The sequence below is a fragment of the Lathyrus oleraceus genome, chromosome 7 (genome assembly GCF_024323335.1).
Source record: "Lathyrus oleraceus cultivar Zhongwan6 chromosome 7, CAAS_Psat_ZW6_1.0, whole genome shotgun sequence".
Taxonomy (NCBI): Eukaryota; Viridiplantae; Streptophyta; class Magnoliopsida; order Fabales; family Fabaceae; genus Lathyrus; species Lathyrus oleraceus.
In genome coordinates, this window is record NC_066585.1 from 518452665 (window position 1) to 518472581 (window position 19917).

Here is a 19917-nt window from a genome sequence, read left to right on the forward strand (position 1 = left end):
TTATTTCCATTCCTTTGCCAAATTGTGGGAAAAGGGGGGAGTAATGATCATGTGTACCATATGTTATAGCATGATGTCTTGTATATGCGTTGATCTGATCTCTTGATGTGTAGTAACCACCCATATGTTGATCTGATCTCTTAATGTGTAGCAACCACCTATATGTTGATCTGATCTCTTGATGTGTAACAACCACCTTACTTATGTGTTACTTATGATATTGTTATTTTCTCTGGTTGTTCTGATGTGTAATATGGTATGTGATAAGTTATTTTCACGTCACTTTTAATAGATTTTTTACTTCATTATTTTCCCATTTTTGTTCGATTCACTTTGTTTTATCACATTTTATGCTTTGGTACCACGTTTTTGGTAATTTTAGGCTTTAAGAAGTATCTCGGGTGAAAGAGGAACCAAAATGAAGCAAAACACAAAAAATGGTGAAGGATCAAGATTTTCACGTCACTTTTAATAGATTTTTTACTTCATTATTTTCCCATTTTTGTTCGATTCACTTTGTTTTATCACATTTTATGCTTTGGTACCACGTTTTTGGTAATTTCAGGCTTTAAGAAGTATCCCAGGCAAAAGAGGAACCAAAATGAAGCAAAACACAAAAAATGGTGAAGGATCAAGATTTCTCCTTATATTTTCCAGAGGGATACTACGGGTATCTATAACACCTACTACATGCAATAACATGTGTAAAACCATAAACCCCAAACCATTATTTTATAAAAACATACACAAATAATTTTAACTCAGCAGCATGGTGTCACATATTTTCTCAACATCAAACATCTTACTCAAATTTATAATCAAGCAGCAGAACTCAAAAATATCAAATGTCTCATACTTCAAAACCAACCATAGGGAAATTAGACCAATAACATCCAGAAACACAAAACAAAGGATAACAGTCCCAATGTAACACAATAAGAGCGAATTGCAGAAAACTAAAATAACTCAAAAAGATAAATATTAAAGAAAGAATTTATGGCATGCCTCCAACATAACAACAACTAAGGCTCCTCTACAAGAGTATCTACACGACATGTGTAAACAATAACACAAACAAGAAAACATGCGTGTCAATACATTTATAAATGTTAATGGTGCATAAAACAACAAGGATAACTCAATAATATTATCAATCAATGACATAGATCCATTAACAACAATAATCAATCACAATACACACATACACACACACACACACACAACATATATATATATATATATTATATATTATATATATATATATATATTATATATATATATATATATATATATATATATATATATATATATATATATATTATATATATTATATATATATAATACAATGTAATTCTCCTATGCTCCTCCAATACATGTGGTACCAAGGTTTGGATGTCAGAGTTATGTTACTGATTAATCCACTATCTATGGTTCCTTTCTGAACCTGAGACCCATCATTGATTCTTCTCTGAACCTGTGACCATCACTAGACTGAAGTTTTACCTATCTCCGATATATATGATACGTGAAATATGACAAATCAATCAATACAACAATCATCACCAATTCTTCTCTGAACCCACAACATCCTAATATAAGGCCACCTATTCTTCTCTAAACCCACAACATCACCAATATAAGGCCACCACAGTAGTTCCTCTCTGAACTACACACACACACACACACACACACACACACACATATATTATATATATATATATATATATATATATATATATATATATATATATATATATATATATTAACAACTCAACCCAATACATATAACTATATAATTGCTCAACAATTATCACCAATATGGTGGAAAAATAGCACTACACAATCCTCTATAGTTGCATGTCCCTAATACCTTCAGGGGAACACCCCAATATGATTATTTTGTTGTTGTCTTATCTCTTTCATCTTTGATTTACTTTCGATTATTAAGTCTCCTTCATGATTTCACATCTTTGGAACTCATTGCATAGAATAGTCTCACTTATGTGCTTTCATTTGTTATTTCATGTTTTGTGGCAAAATTTCAATTCAACACTTTGTTTTTGTATCTTTGAATTTTATAATTTTCCTTCATGTATTATACATTCCTATAATTCAAATTTCGTAGTAACAATATGAGCCTTTTCTTTTTCAAAATTAATAAATTTCCCTTGTTTGCATATTTATTTTTCGCAATGCAATCTTTTCCCGCCTTTTTTATTTTGAAAAAGGCAGAGAAGTATACTCTTAGGAGGGAGTAGGGTTTATCTAACTCATGGGGAGTTTAGTCATTCGAAATACATCTATATCTTTTTCTTTTACCACCTCCCATGAGAGATGTGTGGTCATCCTCAAAAAGGGGGAGAATGTGAAACCTTGCTTTGCAGGTGATATGCTTTTAACAAGGACATCGACTTTTAATGGTTGCAACTAATAATAAGTTAAGAATGAACGATTGAAAAGATAAAGATGGAAACCTATATTTAGGGTTTTGATAAACTTGACTCTCCGATGATGGAAAATAAATAATGCAAATAAAGTCATATCTTAAGCCATTCAAGTATGTGTCAACATAAAGAGTAATACCCGACAAAGTATTACAACAATATATATGGTGATCGCCTATTTTAGTAATGAGTGAACATTTGTAAAGGAAAAAGACTTTATCGTAAAAGTATAAGGCTAAAAGCACAAACACACAAAAACACCTTTCAAACTTTTTTTCAAAGAAAACATCTTTGAAAATGTCTTGAAGTTGTGCCAGATTACTGAGGAGCTATTAAAATATCTGGAGAGCAAATTCCAGCTTATCTAATCGATTAGCTCATTTGTCTAAACGACTAGATTAGTTCAAACTTGTGTCACAAGCAATTTAGACAACCCTTTAATGATGTGCAACGATTATATATATTTTCTTTCCTTTTATGGAACTTACAAACGATTATTTTCAACTTCTAATCGATTAAGAAAAAGTGCTAACCGATTAAATAATGGTAAAATGCATTAATTTCAAATTCCTCTTGGTGCCAACCTGAGGCCTATAAATAGAGGTTCCATTTTTTTAAAGCATCAAAAATCGTGTTTTGACAGTTTCATCTCTCTCTCTCTCTCTCTAAAAATTTCTTTAACTTTCTCTCACTATCTTTTTAGCCTTAGTGTTTTGGTGAGAAAGGTCCTTTTGTGAGTGAGATCATTTTTGTAAATATGGAATTGGTAGAATTGAAAAATTCTACCAATTGTGTATACCTTGGTTAAATAATGTCCAATTAGGGATTTATTTGGGTTAAGCTAAACCCGTAAAAATCTTTTCTTTTGATTGGGTTTTTCAGTCCAAGTTTAGGTTGGAGATCAACCCATGATAAAATCTCCAAGGTTCTTGCCCAGTCTGGTAGTAAAATCAAGATAGGTTGAAGCTTAGTCCGGTAGTTAAAAACTGCACAGGTTTGAGATAATCCTGGTGTTAAAATCTTAGGTTTTTGGTTAAACCTGTTAAAACCAAGGTATTAAGCTCAAAGGTTATTAAACTTGAAGACTAACCGCTCAAAGGCCTATGTCTGTGTAGAGAAGACTAACCACCGTTTTGCAAGGAAGATTGACCCTTCAATCTCAAGCTTATTATAAATAAAAGATGCAAACGCCCATATCCAATGTCTTGTATATTGTGATTCAAGATCAATCACCATTTCTTTGTATAAGGGAGTTCGTGCGCCTTTCATGCTAAAAGCTCTCAAAGTATTATTAAAAACTCTCAAGACCAATTTTTGGGGAGAGGGATATGTCATTTTGTTTTTAACCGAACCTCTATAGTTCTTGGTGTTTCTCTTTTCCCTTAACTCCTTTTATGTCCATAATTTATTTTTTTTAAATGGTTTTAAACTCTGATTTTATTTCCAAAAGTTTTTCAAAAACACGTTTTTCCAAACCACACAATTTACCCCCCCCCCCTATTGTGTTTGAAGTCTCAAGTCCAACAATGATAACCACCCATAAGTCAATAGTGGAGTGTTGAGTCTAACTTATCTCTTCCCAAGAGATGTCTCTCTCCATGTTACCCATAATTTGGAGAGTGCGATATGCTTAGGGTGAGGCGATTCCTATCGAGGGAGACATATGGTCCTTACCTCATGTGAGCGCTATAACCATCCCGCTTTTGCAAGGCATTTTAGAAATATAATACTACAACCATCGCGTAATAACTAATTCAAGTCTACACCTGAATATCCACCGCACTATGTCCTAAAAGGCCAAGATGGGTGAAGGGTTCTAAGGTCCTTAGCCTCTCAGGCTCCCAGGTCGGAAACAGTAATGCCAACTACGAGTACTCGCGTGACATCAGTAATCCCAAAGGGTCCTCCACTGAGCGGGGGATCTCAAGTCATCTTATTAAGGATTAACTCCACGTAAACCAAACATGACTATACCGCCCTCCCATCATAAGAGCTCTCAAGTCCGGGTATATGACTTATCTCACCACACAAAGATCACTAAGCACCAGATAGAGCAATCAATAACAAACAATATCAAACATAATATATACACAAAAACAAAGATGGGCTTAACCCACTAGGGATTACTCCCCAACAGAGTCGGCACTTTACTGTAGCGGTAAAAATTTTGAGATTAAGTTATTGATTACCTAACTCGCAAAGCAAGAGTCGCCACCGCATTTTTATTGTTTCTAAAGGAAAATGGAAAAAGTACAAACAAAACCAGAAGAAGTTTTAAAACAAAACTAGTAAAAAGAGAACAAGGGCACGGGGGTTAGTTATGCAAATGGAATGTATTAATACCCTAAACATCCATGGTACTCCATAGGAATCTCTTTGAAAATATATAAATTTTTGCTTGAAAAAGGATGTTTTTGTTAAAAGATTGAAGAGATGAGAAAATAAGCATTTTTATTATGATTTGGTGTTTGCCAAGACTTTTAAAGTCTCATTCAGACATACGAACAAAGTGCAATGGAGGATCAAAACCTCGTAGTTTGTGGTAAAAAATAAAAAAGGGAGTTTATTTTTATTCATTTTTATGGAAAAGACATTTTGTCATTTTAAGGAGAATACTTAACTAGTCATCCATAAATATGAGAACTTTGCATCATCATGAGAGGGACTCCAACTTAGATAAGAATCAACAAGTATGCCACTAGCTCCCACAGATGGAAAAGAATCATCATCAATACTATGGAGATAGGAGAATTATAACTCAACTATGGAAATGACTCATGTATAATGCCTTGAAAAATTAAAAAAAAAACAGTACACAAGGGGACAAAATGGTTTGAATGAGTTAGGAATTTTTTAATTCTTTTAAAATTAGTCTAGACATGCTTAATATATATTAACATTTATTAAGAAAAGGGTTTGAAAGTCACTTGATAAAAGTCAAGGTTTATTGAGAAAATGGTTCAAGTTAAGACAAGAAGGTTTTGAAAAAGAGAGAAGATTTTTGAAAATTAAAGAAGGGGAAAGGAGAAGAAGAGACTATCCTAAAGCATAAAGTAAAAGCTAAAGAAGAAAGATCTAACCAAGAGATAAAAAGCCTTATGACATGAGTCAAGCAATAATTCCCTCATTTGGATTAAGCTTCATGCAAGCAAAATAAGCAAATAGTAATCCATGAGTCAGATGAAGTCAGAGTAATCAAGTCAAGTCTTCACAGAGAAATCCAAAGCCAAGGGATATCAGATGAATTCCAGGATCTCAAGTCACAAGTCTCAAAGTAAAGGTCAAGATCCTAATTCTAATTCCATAACTCCACAAGGGTAGTAATCATAAGTCCATGAATTAGGAGTAATAAGCTTCTTTTTTTAGGTTTTTTTTGTTAGTGTCTTCTTTACAATATTATCAAAAGATCCAAATGGTCAAAGAACAAAATAATATAATCACACAACAATATGATATGAAATGCTAAAATAAAATATAAAGTAAATGACATAAAAAGTAAAGGCATAAAGGTAAATGACTTTGAAGTAAAAGTTATTACAAGTAAATTGTTAGTAAATGATGTTAGCAATCAAAGATGAAAAGATGTTTTGGTCACTTTTTGGATAACACTCAACTATCCACTCACAAACAATAAAATATGAACCTTATACATCATTTATAAGAAGGGCTCCAATTTGGATAAAATCAACAAGTATGCTACTAGCTCTCACAAATGGAAAAGGAGCAAAATTTTCACATAATACCATGAGGAATAGGAGACTTACAATCTTTATAAAAATGGTATTGCCTTTGGTACAAATTTAGCACTATGTTAAGCAATCATAATTGGACTTATATATAAGTCACAACTATCTGAGGTTGGTCAATAATAATGTTTGTGTTAATACATGTTAGAGAAATGTTATGTAAATCATCCTCCTAAAGCTATGATACACAAGAAAATAAAATGAAAGGGGATGATCAAGCACAAAGGCTAGGTGGATGGTCCATTACTTCAATCCATATTTCATGACACTTAGGAAAAACATATGCATCAATCCAGAGTACCTTAAATGATTCATGACCACATAGAAGGTAGATTTGAAATTATAAAAGTTCATCAAGCACCAATCCACACATCATAAACAATATGGATACCAATGCATCCAATTGATCAAAATAAAAGAAATGGATGAAGATGAAATGGGATAAAAAGAAGTCACACCCAAATTGAATCACAAATTTGATCAAGTCATCATCAAAATCAATCAACCATTTTGGTGGATTAGTGTTTTTACCCCATCAACACCCAAGATCTATTGAGTTTGATGAGACTTGAAGTCAAAATCATCATGATCCAAGGCCAACAGAAATTCACAAGATCAAACAAATTAAAAATGCAATTAAATGAATTAAAAATGCATTAAAGGTATTTTTAAAATGAAAATAAAATGAAAAATCCACAAAATCTTTCAAAACACCAAATAAATGGCCAAGAAAGTTATGGAAGTTTGGAAATAAAATGACAACCATAAAATAAAAATTTCAGAATTTAAAAATGCATAAAAATATTTTTAAACCAATTAAAATAAGGGAGAAAAGAGAAAAATCATAAAAAATAGCAAATCAATGAAATAAACTGTGAAAAAATAAAAATCAGATGAAGAAAAATAAAAGAGAATTTTAGAAATTATTCTTGGATTTTTTTGGATAAAAAATAAAACTACTACAAATTTTTAAAGAAAAAGAAATTTAAAGTAATAAAAGAAAAAGAATAAAAATCAGAAAAAACCAGAAGCGTTGGATCACACTTCATTAGTTGACGTAGCAAATCCAACACTCCAAATGATGAAAGACGCGGTGCAACACCCTGCAAGCCAAACATATAATCCAGTTTGAATTTAACCAATCAAAACATTTCAAAATGCCAACGTGTCTGGTCCAAACTCAGACCACCTGAGAAATACTCCGGTCATCTTCTCCAGTGAGCTCTCATCGGAGTTTCATCGTTTGGTAACTTCAGGACACGAGAGCACTTCCATTGTGATCCTTTTCTCATCCTGAATTCATCCTCATGTTTCAAATTCATTTATGTGAACTGAGCAAAGGGAATTTCAAAGAAGTTTCAGAAACAAGCATGCCACGAAAAATTAAATTAAATGACGATGAAGCTAATAGAATCAAGAAAATGGATTGAAACAGGCTGAAACTCAAAACACGATAGTTGAATTTTCTGGAAAAACTTCAAGTTGCAGCAGGGGTTTCTTGGATCTCAAAAGCTTGCAAATGAAGGCAAAATATTCCTCTATTTATAGGCAATGTAACTAGATCCAAATACGTGTGGAATGATGTAGAATTTGTGCAAAACGAATTGATCCAAGTGTGTGAAAAGTGTGACTTGAAACTCCTCAAAACTCAGCCAAATGATGTATTTTAAGGGTCAATTAACTTCTTGAGACTTGGTTAAACATGTTCAAATCAATGAGGCATCTTGTTCAAGAGGCTTTTTTATCCCATTCGTTTTGGATGTTAACATCATGGTCAAGATTACAATGAGCCAAGAAAGGTTGCATTTTGATGTTTGAGCGCAAAGTTATGGTGTGTTGAAGTTGGCATAAAATACTGGTTCCATAACTTAGAAAAATTCAAGTGTTCCATGGCTGAAAATGACATGTAATGTTTCAATGAATTCCATGGCTTTCCAAGTATAATTTGATTGTGGTCCTTGAAGCAAACTTGTAGATGGAATCACAAATGGCATTGTGCAAGAAGAATCAACTCCATATGTTGAAAATTGAGGAAGTTATGATCTTTAAAACTTGGCCAAAAGTCACTTGAAAATAGGTCAAATTTCATAAGCCCACAAATGACCTATAATGTCTCCAAACGTTTGAAGATCGTCCAAGTATAATTGGTGTTTGTCATGTAAAGAGAAGTTATAGAGGATGCTGAGAAGAGTCATATGAAAAAAGGGGCATTCAAAAATGTTGAGAATTGAAGGAGTTGTGATCCTTGGAACCTTGACTTCAAATTGTTGACTTTTAGGTCAACCCACTTGGAACAAGTTTGTACACTTGGACTTTCCTTGCATTTCGAAGAACATGAGTGATCATATGAACTCAAGCTAAGGTTTCATTGATGTCTCTTGATTAGATTGCTCAAAGCTTTAAGTTGCTTGTTGAAGAAGGCATGAAAATAAACACATGAACCTTTGACCTTCTTGAGAAGTAGGTCACCAAACTTTGAGATGCTTTGACTTGAGAAGCCTTACCTTGCACAATAAACTTAAGAGAAACAAGACATATTTTTTTTTGGTATTTTGATTAGTGGATAGATAAGAAATGAAATAATAAACACAAAGGTAAAACAAAGGGGTGCTTGGTGATCCCTGCAAGAGCAAGATATGCCCTTGCTTGTATGCAAAAGATGCAAATGATATGTGGGACCTTAGAGTTAAAAATTAGGGTATGACACCTTCAACTCACCCCTAAATAAATTCCAAAACCTTTTTAAAAAGGAGAAACAAAAATCATCACGCCTAGGACTCTTGTTATCATCACATAGAGTAATAGCAAAGTCAAGATTCTGAGAAGAAAAATCAGCTCTCAAGGCAAGATTATCCTTATCAGAGAGAGTGCGAAAGACTAACTCGTCCAGACAAGGTTTATTCAAATTCGCCTCGTTGAAGATCTTCGAAAAATAATTAAGTTCTTCTTGCCTAACCTCAAACATCCATTTCCAACTAAACTTCATAAACCTTCAAGGCTAAAATAGTGCTCCTCCTGCTCCTACTCTTGCTAGAACCCTGAAAATAAATTCAGAATTTGAGTCACCTTCCTTAAGTCACTTAAATTTAGATCTTTATATAATTTGAGAGTCCTTAATCATTAATAAAATTTAGAGATCAAATATGATACTAGATCGGACTTGAATCTCCTCTCTTTGGTCAGTCAAAGAGTCCAACTTCTTAATAACTTCCTTATAAGAATCAATCCTGACATCCAAAAACTTATTTGTCCCAATCTTTTAGAATTAACTTAAGAGATTAAAATTTTTCCAATAAAACAAACGCCTTCTAACCTTTTACATTAGAACTAGACCAACCTCGGAGAAACTATTATAATTTAATCAATGATTATTGAATCTAAAAATTTCGAACCTATAGTTAATTAGAATACTCTAGTTCTTCTTGTTATGTGTTTAATTTTTCCTTTGTTTTTGTTCATCCTCAAACATAGAACCATGCCACCTGGTCCTAAAGGTCTTGCCATCATAGCCAAAGAAGTATTGAAAAACAATGATTTATTAATTTCACTCTCGAGTATGAATAATGTTTTGAATGACAATAGGAGAAAATGTTTTTCAAGGTGTTCAAATATGCAAGTATATATGAACAAGTGAAATTGTCGTTTGTTGGTGAGAGCAAAGATTGTGATGAGATATTTGAAGGCTTTGATTCCCCTGTTGAAGAGTGTTTTGCCGAGGTGACTTCAAACAGTGTCAAATGCAAGAGATGTCAAAAAAAAAATTGACTTTTGGACTTTTGCCAAGAATTCTTAATGCAATATCTCTTGGCAATGGTCTCATAAATACCATAATGTGTGGGAATAGAAATGTTTCTACCGTGTTCTACAAGATTCGACTCTTTTAGAATAAAAACTAACAACTAACAAACTTTAGTAATGTTAGATGTTAGTTTCTTCTCTAACAGCCTAGAATCAGTTTGTTAGAACTCTTCCAGCTGGCATTGAAAGTTACAAATTGCCTTTGAAATAATTTATTTGATTCAAATTGGTGAGTTTTCTTTTTAATTCATGATTTTGGTTCTGCAGGAATCGATTTACACAGGAATCTATTTACACAGTTGTTTGAATCCTGTTTTGTCTATATTCCCAGCAATCGTGTTTTGTCTATATTCTCAGGAATCAAAGTGACTCGATTCAAATATTCTTTTGAATCGAATTAAGTAAACAAAATTAAGATCATGTGATTCAAAATGTTAAGTTTGATTGAATCAATTCAAAATGTTAAGTCTTTCTAGAGGGCTCAATAGAAGTCTCGTCTAAAAGGTGAGTACGACCCGCCTGAGAGATTTGATGTTCCCAACCAGGCTACATAATATCTCTAGAACATAGAATTCTCATAGTAGAAAAAACTTCCTCCTGAAGGACTTAGTATCTCCTCGGATGAGATAGCTTCTGAATTCATGCCTAATAGATGTCACATGTATCAAGCCCTGGAGGCTTAGTGTCAAGTCTCGCTTGATGGCTTGATAGAAATCCTTTCTGAAAGGTGAGAACGACCCGCCAGAGGGACTTGACGTTCCCAACCAGGCTACATAATTTCCGAGGAACTTAGAATTCCTAGAGAAGAAAAAGCTTCCGCCCGAGGGACTCAATATCTCCACAGTCGAGATATCTTCTAAAATCATGCCTAATGGGTGCAACCCGTATCAAGCCCCAAAGACTTAGTTCCAAGTCTAGTTAGAGGGATATACAGTACTCCCACCTGAAAGGTGAAAATGACCCACCTAAGGGACTCGTTATCCCTCAGCCAGGTTACATGATATAATATCTAAAGGGATCAACTCCTCGGTACCTAAGTCTTATAGATGTAAGGTCGAAGAAGGCCTCACAAAGGAAAATTTCAGTCATCGGAATACTCCCATTAACCAAGAGTGAAAAACACTTCGACCACTATTAAAGGACTCATGTATTAGGGATTGTATAATGTTATATTTTCAAATATCCCTGTGTAGGACAACAGCTTAAGGCCATCCTTAATAAAGGGGCGATAACGCAATGTCGCTCGAAGGGAGGTACTACCTCACCTCTACGTTTTCGTTGTCCTTGTGGAGAAGAAACGTAGGATAAGATGTGTCATGGATAACAGGAAAGTCAAGATAGCTATTGACCCATGTATTCCTTAGCTATTGAATTTAATAGTCCACCCCTTTGATTGGACCGGCGACAACCTTTTCCAAGAAGACCTTCAGAATTAGAAATCCCTATAAATATCCATCCCTCAAAGGGAGGGGGATCAAGTGATACTCATTCAATATCATCTAATACTTCTCGAGAGTACTTTGCTCCTGACAATCTTAACACCGATAGTTTCACTGTCCATCTACAAGTCAACAGCGCCAACCACCGACGGGGCCTCTCATCTCACATGAGTTGGTCCCTTAAACAATCTCAAAAACCACTATATATGTCTACTCTCCACTGTGAGGTAACCCTCGTCCCATTCGTGTAAGATATCTACTAAGATCTCTGAATCTCTTCCCCTTATAGAAGGATTACACACCAGGTACTTTTTTAGAAAATAGAATTAGTTACATGTTAATTTTCTTTAAAGTCACATATGCTTTTTTTTCAACTTTTCATCTAACTTACATATGATATATGAAAAAAGTTTAGTGATCACCAATAATGAACTCAAATTATTAGTTTTGCTTTCAATGAACTTAATGTTTCTTTGTTGCAATAAGATAGGTATATGGATACTCTTGTTAGAAACAAACCACTATTGTACATTGACCTTAGTAGAATAAGTTGAATTATTCCAAACAACTTTGTACAAAGTTCCAATTGCTCAATGAATAATTTGTTGCATATGCAATGCTTGAAAAACTCCAATTGCTCAATGAATAATGTCAATGATCTTTCACGTGCAAATTAACGAGTTATAACTAGTTTGAAATAAAGTTCCTTCTTTTATGTGTAATTTTCTTTCTTTTCTTTTTTAACAAATTTGTTGTGTCTTGATCTCAGTCAAATTTGACATATAAGTCAATATCATTCATATGTTGCTATTATCTAAACCATATTAAGACAAAACCTCATGTTCCACTTTGTAAAAACAAACTCACATACCATGCTATCTATGACACTGTCTATTTGTCCTAAGAATCTCCATTATTTTATTTTGATACTTCTTATAAAATATATGCAAGTTGTCACGTGATGTCGCGTGACAATAGAATGTGAGTTAAAAAATGTGGACGCACATGTTAGTATATTATAGTAACACAATTTGTAACTCATTCTCATTTCATTAAAAAAAAAATGGATAACTCTTTCTCATAAAAACAAAGACATAGGTGATTGTAACAATGTTGTTTGTTGTACTAGTTCTTGTTATGAGTCTAATTCTTCCTTTGTTTTTGTTCTTCCACAAGCATAGAACCATGCCACCTGGTCCTAAAGGTCTTCCCATACTAGGAAATCTTCATCAACTAGATATTTCGAATCTTTATCTTCAATTTTCACAATTCCCTAAAATATATGATCCCTTGTTTTCACTTCAACTTGGCTTAAGACAAGCTATTGTTGTTTCTTCAGCTGAAATAGCCAAAGAAGTATTGAAAAACAATGATCTTGTGTTTTCTAATAGACCTATATTGTATAGTCAACAAAAACTATCTTATAATGGTTCAGAAATTGTATATAGTTTTGTTTTACTATATAGTTTTCAACAATTGATTGGTTGCAATAAACATTGTTTTAATTAATATGTAATGACTCATTTCTTTGTAGAACATGCTTGTTGGTGCAACAGATACTACATCAGCGACATTAGTTTGGGCTATGAGTGCTCTAATAAAAAATCCAAGAGTAATAAAAAAAGTAATAGAAGAAATTAGGAATTTGAAATCTAAAAAGGGTTTTTTAGAAGAACATGATATTCAAAACTTTCCTTATTTCAAAGCAGTGATTAAAGAGACACTAAGATTGCACCTACCAGCCCCACTGCTTGTGTCAAGAGAATCAAGGGGAAAACGTACTATAGAATTCTACAACATTCCAGCTAAGACTATATTGTTTGTGAATGTTTGGGCTATTCAGAGACCCTAATGTTTGGAAAAATCCTGAGGAATTTTATCCTGAAAGATTCGTAGAATTTGTCCTGGTATGTCTATAGCAGTTGCATCATTGGAACTTATTCTTGCTAATCTTCTATATTCCTTTTATTGGAAATTGCCACATGGATTAGTGGAACAAGATATTGATACTAAAGTGTTGTCTGGAATTGCTCAACATAAAAAGAATCCTCTTCGCCTTGTTGCAAATATCCATATGTAGATCTAACTCTTTTATAGTATTGTGTTGGTTTCTTGTTTAATAACTTGTGTTACTATCATTTATATTTTTGTTGTGTTACTCTTGAACTTATGGAGATTGAGTCGGGGAATCTATTTACCTTAGCTTTTATCTGCTATCTATCTATCTATTGTTGCCTGATCTTTGAGACGTGGATTCAAGAAGACTTCATCATGACACTTCTCAGGTATTTCAAACCCTAATTCTTGATGATATGGTTATGATATCTTATGGATGCACTTTGCCTTGCTTGGCTACTTAATGTTGGTGTAAGTCCTAGATGTCAATACTTTTGGTACTTGTATCGAATTATTTATTACTAATAAAATGATTTTTCTTTATTATGTTTGTTCAAACACAGTTTCATAAGTACATGCAAACTTTTTTTAAACAATCATGTTTTTTCAGTAACTATGTAGATTTTAATCGGATCATCAAAATTATGATTTAGACAACATAAGCATTGACTTGTATCTATCCCAAACTTCACATAATATCTTAGTTGCACTTTGCAAAAAGACTGCTATCGTTTTCTTTGTTTCCAACAATTCATTATGCCTCAGATTTCCTACTCGAGCTCCAACTCGTGCGACAAATTTTGAATGCTTTGGTTTTAGGAATTTTAGTCAGATACTTTTTTCGGCTCGATTGATATTTATTTTGTGTATATTTTTCATATTTCAATCTAGAATCATAAAAAAATGTAAAACAAAATCAATGCATATTTATCTAGATAATTCTAAATTAAGAAAAAATAAGGGTTTTCTGTGTTACTTCATGTCTAAGTAAGCTAAAAATTGTGTGTCAATATGATAGTGACAAACAAGTAATTACACACTAGTCAACTCTCCTTGACATAGCACTTTGTTTACCCTCAATTAAAAGTGAAACAAACATTCAAACATGGTTTTATTAATACATGCATACACATTTTTGTTTTATTTTAATTGAACATGTTTTCTTAATACATATATGGATTTGATTTATGACATAAAATTATGATTTGGAAAACATGTAAGCATTGATTTGTATCTCTCCCATACTTCACATAGGATCTTAGTTGAACCTTTTGAATACATTGTTATGGTTGTCTTTGCCTTCACATAGGAACTAAAATGCTGCCAGGAATTGCTCAACATAAAAAGAATCCTCTTCGCCTTGTTGCGAATATCCATATGTAGATTTATCTCTACATAGTATTGTGTTGGTTTCTTGTTTAATAATTTTTGTTTCTATTATTTATATTTTTGTTGTGTTACTCTTGAATTTAGGGAGATTGAGTAGGGGAATCTAGTTACCTTAGCTTTTATATATATATATATATATATATATATATATATATATATATATATATTATATATATATATATATATATTATAATATATATATATATATATATATAATATATATATATATATATATATATATATATATATATATATATATATATATATATATATATATATATATATATATATATATATATATACTTATTGTGTTTCTCTCATTTTCTTGTTGGTTTCATTTGGTTAAAATTGACTTTAGGTTTACTTAGTGCTAACATTTTCCCAAAATCTCTTTTTGAGATGCAATAAATTTGTTGGGAAAGTTAAGTATTTTTGCAAAAAATTTGTCATCTTGTCCTTTCATTCTGCCACTTATTTTCTCTTTGACCTATCATTCACTCTATGAATTGATCTTTGTTTCCAGCCATTTATTGTGCCCTAAATTTTAAGCTCGAGCTCAAACTCGTCCAATGAAATTTAGCTAGTTTTGATTCTAGGTCTTTTTATTAGATACTTTGTTTGGGTTCTAGGTCTTTTGATCAGATACTTTGTTTGGCTCGGCTGTTGTTCCTTTTTGTGCGACTTTTTCATCTTTTAACCAAAAATGATAAAAAAAAATATATATAAAATAAGACCAATGCATATTTTTCTGGATAATTCTTAAGTAAGGAAAAAAATCAATTTTTTTTATGTTACTTCGTATCTAAGTAACCTAATAATTATGTGTGAATATGATATTGGTAAATGAGTAATTACATACTTATCAACTCGCCCTATCATAGAATTTTGTTTTTGCTAAAAAAAGTGAGACAAACGTGCAAACACGGTTTTATAAATACATGCAAGCTTTTTTTAGTCAATCATGTTTTTTCAATAACTATGTAGATTTTAATCAGGTCATCAAAACTATGATTTAAACAACATAAGCATTCACTTCTATCTATCCCAAACTTCACATAATATATTAATTGCTCTTTGCGAAAAGACTGTTATTGTTTTCTTTTCCTCCATCATTTACTTTTTGTTTCCAACAATTCATTATGCCTCATATTTCCTACTCGAGCTCCAACTCGTGCGACAAATTTTAAATTCCTTGGTTTTAGGAATTTTAGTCAGATATTTTTTTCGCCTCAATTGATATTCCTTTTGTGTATATTTTTCATATTTCAATCTAGAATCATAAAAAAGATATAAAACAAAATCAATGCATATCTATCTAGATAATTCTAAATTAAGAAAAATAAGAGTTTTGTGTGTTATTTCATGTCTAAGTAAGTTAATAATTGTGTGTCAATATGATAGTGAGAAACAAGTAATTACACACTAGTCAACTCTCCTCAACATAGATTGTGTGTCAATACGATAGTGATAAACAAGTAATTACCCTAAAAAAAAAGTGTGACAAACATTCAAACATGGTTTTATTAATACATGCATACACATGTTTTTGTCTAAATTGAACATGTTTTTTTAATACATACGTGGATTTGATTTATGACATAAAACAATGATTTGGAAAACATATAAGCATTGATTTGTATCTCTCCCATACTTCACATAGGATCTTAGTTGAACCTTTTGAATACACTTCTATGGTTCTCTTAACTTCACATAGGAACTAAAATATTGCTAGGAATTGCTCAATATAAAAAGAATCTTTTTCGCCTTGTTGCCAATATCCATATGTAGATATCTCTTTATAGTATTGTGTTGGTTTCTTGTTTAATAACTTGCGTTTCTATCATTTATATTTTTGTTATGTTACTCTTGAATTTAGGGAGATTCAGCAGGGGAATCTAATTACCTTAGCTTTTATCTGTTATTTTGTTTCTATCATTTTCTTGTTGGTTTCATTTAGTTAAAATTGACCTTAGGTTGACTTAGTGTAACATTTTCCCAAAACCTCTTTTCGAGATGCAAAAAATTTGTTGGGAAAGTTAAATATTTTTGAAACAAATTTGTCATTTTTTTCTTTCATTCTGCCACATATTTGCTCCTTGAAATATTTTTCAGTCTATGAATTGATCTTTGTGTCCAGCCATTTATTGTGCCGCAAATTTTCCGCTCAAGCTCAAACTCGTCCAATGAGTATAGCTAGTTTGGGTTCTAGGTCTTTTGATCAGATACTTTGTTTGGCTCGGTTGTTTTTCCTTTTTGTGCGACTTTTTCATCTTTTAACAAAAAATGATAAAAAAAATATATCAAATAAGATGAATGCATATTTTTCTAGATAATTCTTAATTAAGAAAATAACACATGATTCTTTTTATGTTACTTCATATCTATGCAACCTAATAATTATGTGCGAATATGATATTGATAAATGAGTAATTACATACTTATCAACTCTCCCCTTCATAGAATTCTATTGATGCTAAAAAAAAGTGAGACAAACATTAAAACACGGTTTTATAAATACATGCAAACTTTTTTTTAATCAATCATGTTTTTTCAATAACTATGTAGATTTTAATCAGGTCATCAAAACTATGATTTAGACAAAATAAGCATTGACTTGTATCTATCCCAAACTTCACATAATACCTTAGTTGCAATAATTCATTCGGCCTCATATTTCCTACTCGAGCTCCATGATTTACTCTTTGTTTCCAACAATTCATTCGACCTCATATTTCCTACTCGAGCTCCAACTCGTGCGACAAATTTTGAATGCCTTGGCTTAAGGAATTTTAGTCAGATACTTTTTATGGCTCGATTGATATTCCTTTTGTGTATATTTTTCATATTTCAATCTAGAATCACCAAAAAGATATAAAACAAAATCAATGCATATTTATGCGTTATTTCATGTCTAAGTAAGCTAATAATTGTGTGTCAATATGATAGTGACAAACAAGTAATTACACAGTAGTCAACTCTCCTCGACATAGCACTTTGTTTACCCTCAAACAAAAGTGAGACAAACATTCAAACATGGTTTTATTAATACATGCATACACATTTTTTTGTTTTAATTGAACGTGTTTTTTTAATACATATGTCAACTTGATTTAGAACATAAAACTATGATTTGGAAAACATATAAGCATTGATTTGTATCTCTCCCATACTTCACATAGGCTCTTAGTTGAACCTTTTGAATACAATGCTATGGTTGTCTTTGCCTTCACATAGGAACTAAAATGTTGCCAGGAATTGCTCAACTTAATAAGAATCCTCTTCGCCTTGTTGCCAATATCCATATGTAGATCTATCCTTTTTATAGTATTGTGTTAGTTTCTTGTTTAATAACTTGTGTTTCTATCATTTGTATTTTTGTTGTGTTACTCTTGAATTTAGGGAGATTGAGCAGGGGAATCTAGTTAACTTAGCTTTTATCCGCTAAATATATATATAACAATATATATATATATATATTATTATATATATATATATTATATATATATATATTATATATATATATATATATATATATATATATATATATATTGTGTTTCTATCATTTTCTTGTTGGTTTCATTTGGTTAAAATTGACTTTAGGTTTACTTAGTGCTAACATTTTCCCAGAATCACTTTTTTTGATGCGATAAATTTGGTAGAAAAGTTAAATATTTTTGAAAAAAATTTGCCCTGTTTTCCTTTCATCCTGCCACATATTTTCTACTTGAACTATCATTCACTCTACGAGTTGGTCTTTATTTCCAGCCATTTATTGTGCCCCAAATTTGCAGCTCGAGCACAAACTCGTCCAATGAATTTAGCTCGTTTGGGTTATAGGTCTTTTGATTAGATACTTTGTTTGGGTTCTAGGTGTTTTGATCAGATACTTTGTTTGGCTCGGTCGTTCTTCCTTTTTATGCAACTTTTTCATCTTTTAACCAAAAAAGATGAAAAATATATAAAATAAGATCAATGCATATTTTTCTGGATAATTCATAATTAAGCACAAAACACAAGATTTTTTATACTACTTCGTATCTAAGCAAACTAATAATTGTGTATTAATATTATATTGATAAATGAGTAATTACATACTTATCAACTCTCCCCTTCATAGAATTCTATTTATGCTAAAAAAAAGTGAGACAAACATTAAAACACGGTTTTATAAATACATGCAAACTTTTTTTTAATCAATCATGTTTTTTCAATAACTATGTAGATTTTAATCAGGTCATCAAAACTATGATTTAGACAGCATAAGCATTGAATTATATATATCCCAAACTTCACATAATATCTTAGTTTCGCTTTGCAAAAATCTTGTTATCGTTTTCTTTTCCTCCATGATTTACTCTTTGTTTCCAACAATTCATTATGCCTCAGATTTCCTACTCGAGCTCCAACTCGTGCGACATATTTTGATTTCCTTGGTTTTAGAAGTTTTGGTTAGATACTTTTTTCAGATCGATTGATATTCCTTTTGTGTATATTTTTCATATTTCAATCTAGAATCATCAAAAAGATATAAAACAAAATCAATGCATATTTATTTAGATAATTCTAAATTAAGAAAAACTAAGGGTTTTTTTTTGTGTTATTTCATGTCTAAGTAAGCTAATAATTGTATGTCAATATGATAATGACAAACAAGTAATTACACACTAGTCAACTCTCCTCGACATAGCAATTTGGTTACCCTCCAACAAAAATGAGACAAACATTCAAACATGGTTTTATTAATACATGCATACACATTTTTTTGTTTTAATTGAACATGTTTTTTTAATACATATGTGGATTTGATTTATGTGATAAAACTATTATTTGGAAACATATAAGAATTGATTTGGATCTCTCCCATACTTCACATAGGATCTTAGTTGAACCTTTTGAGTACACTGCTATTATTCTCTTTGCCTTCACATAGGAACTAAAATGTTGCCAGGAATTGCTCAACATAAAAAGAATCCTCTTCGCCTTGTTGCCAATATTCATATGTAGATTTATCTCTGTATAGTATTGTGTTGGTTTCTTGTTTAATAACTTGTGTTTTATCATTTATATTTTTGTTGTCTTACTTTTCAATTTAGGGATATTGAGCAGGGGAGTCTAGTTACCTTAGCATTTATCTGCTATCTATCTATCAATCTATCTATCTATCTATCTACCTATCTATCTATCTTTCCCAAAACCTCTTTTTAG

General features: G+C 31.7%; 1 pseudogene; it reads left to right on the top strand.

Moving 5' to 3' along the window:
* Positions 1-9608: 9608 nt before the first annotated feature.
* LOC127100984 (cytochrome P450 71A1-like) lies at positions 9609-13869 on the top strand (annotated as a pseudogene).
* Positions 13870-19917: the final 6048 nt, after the last annotated feature.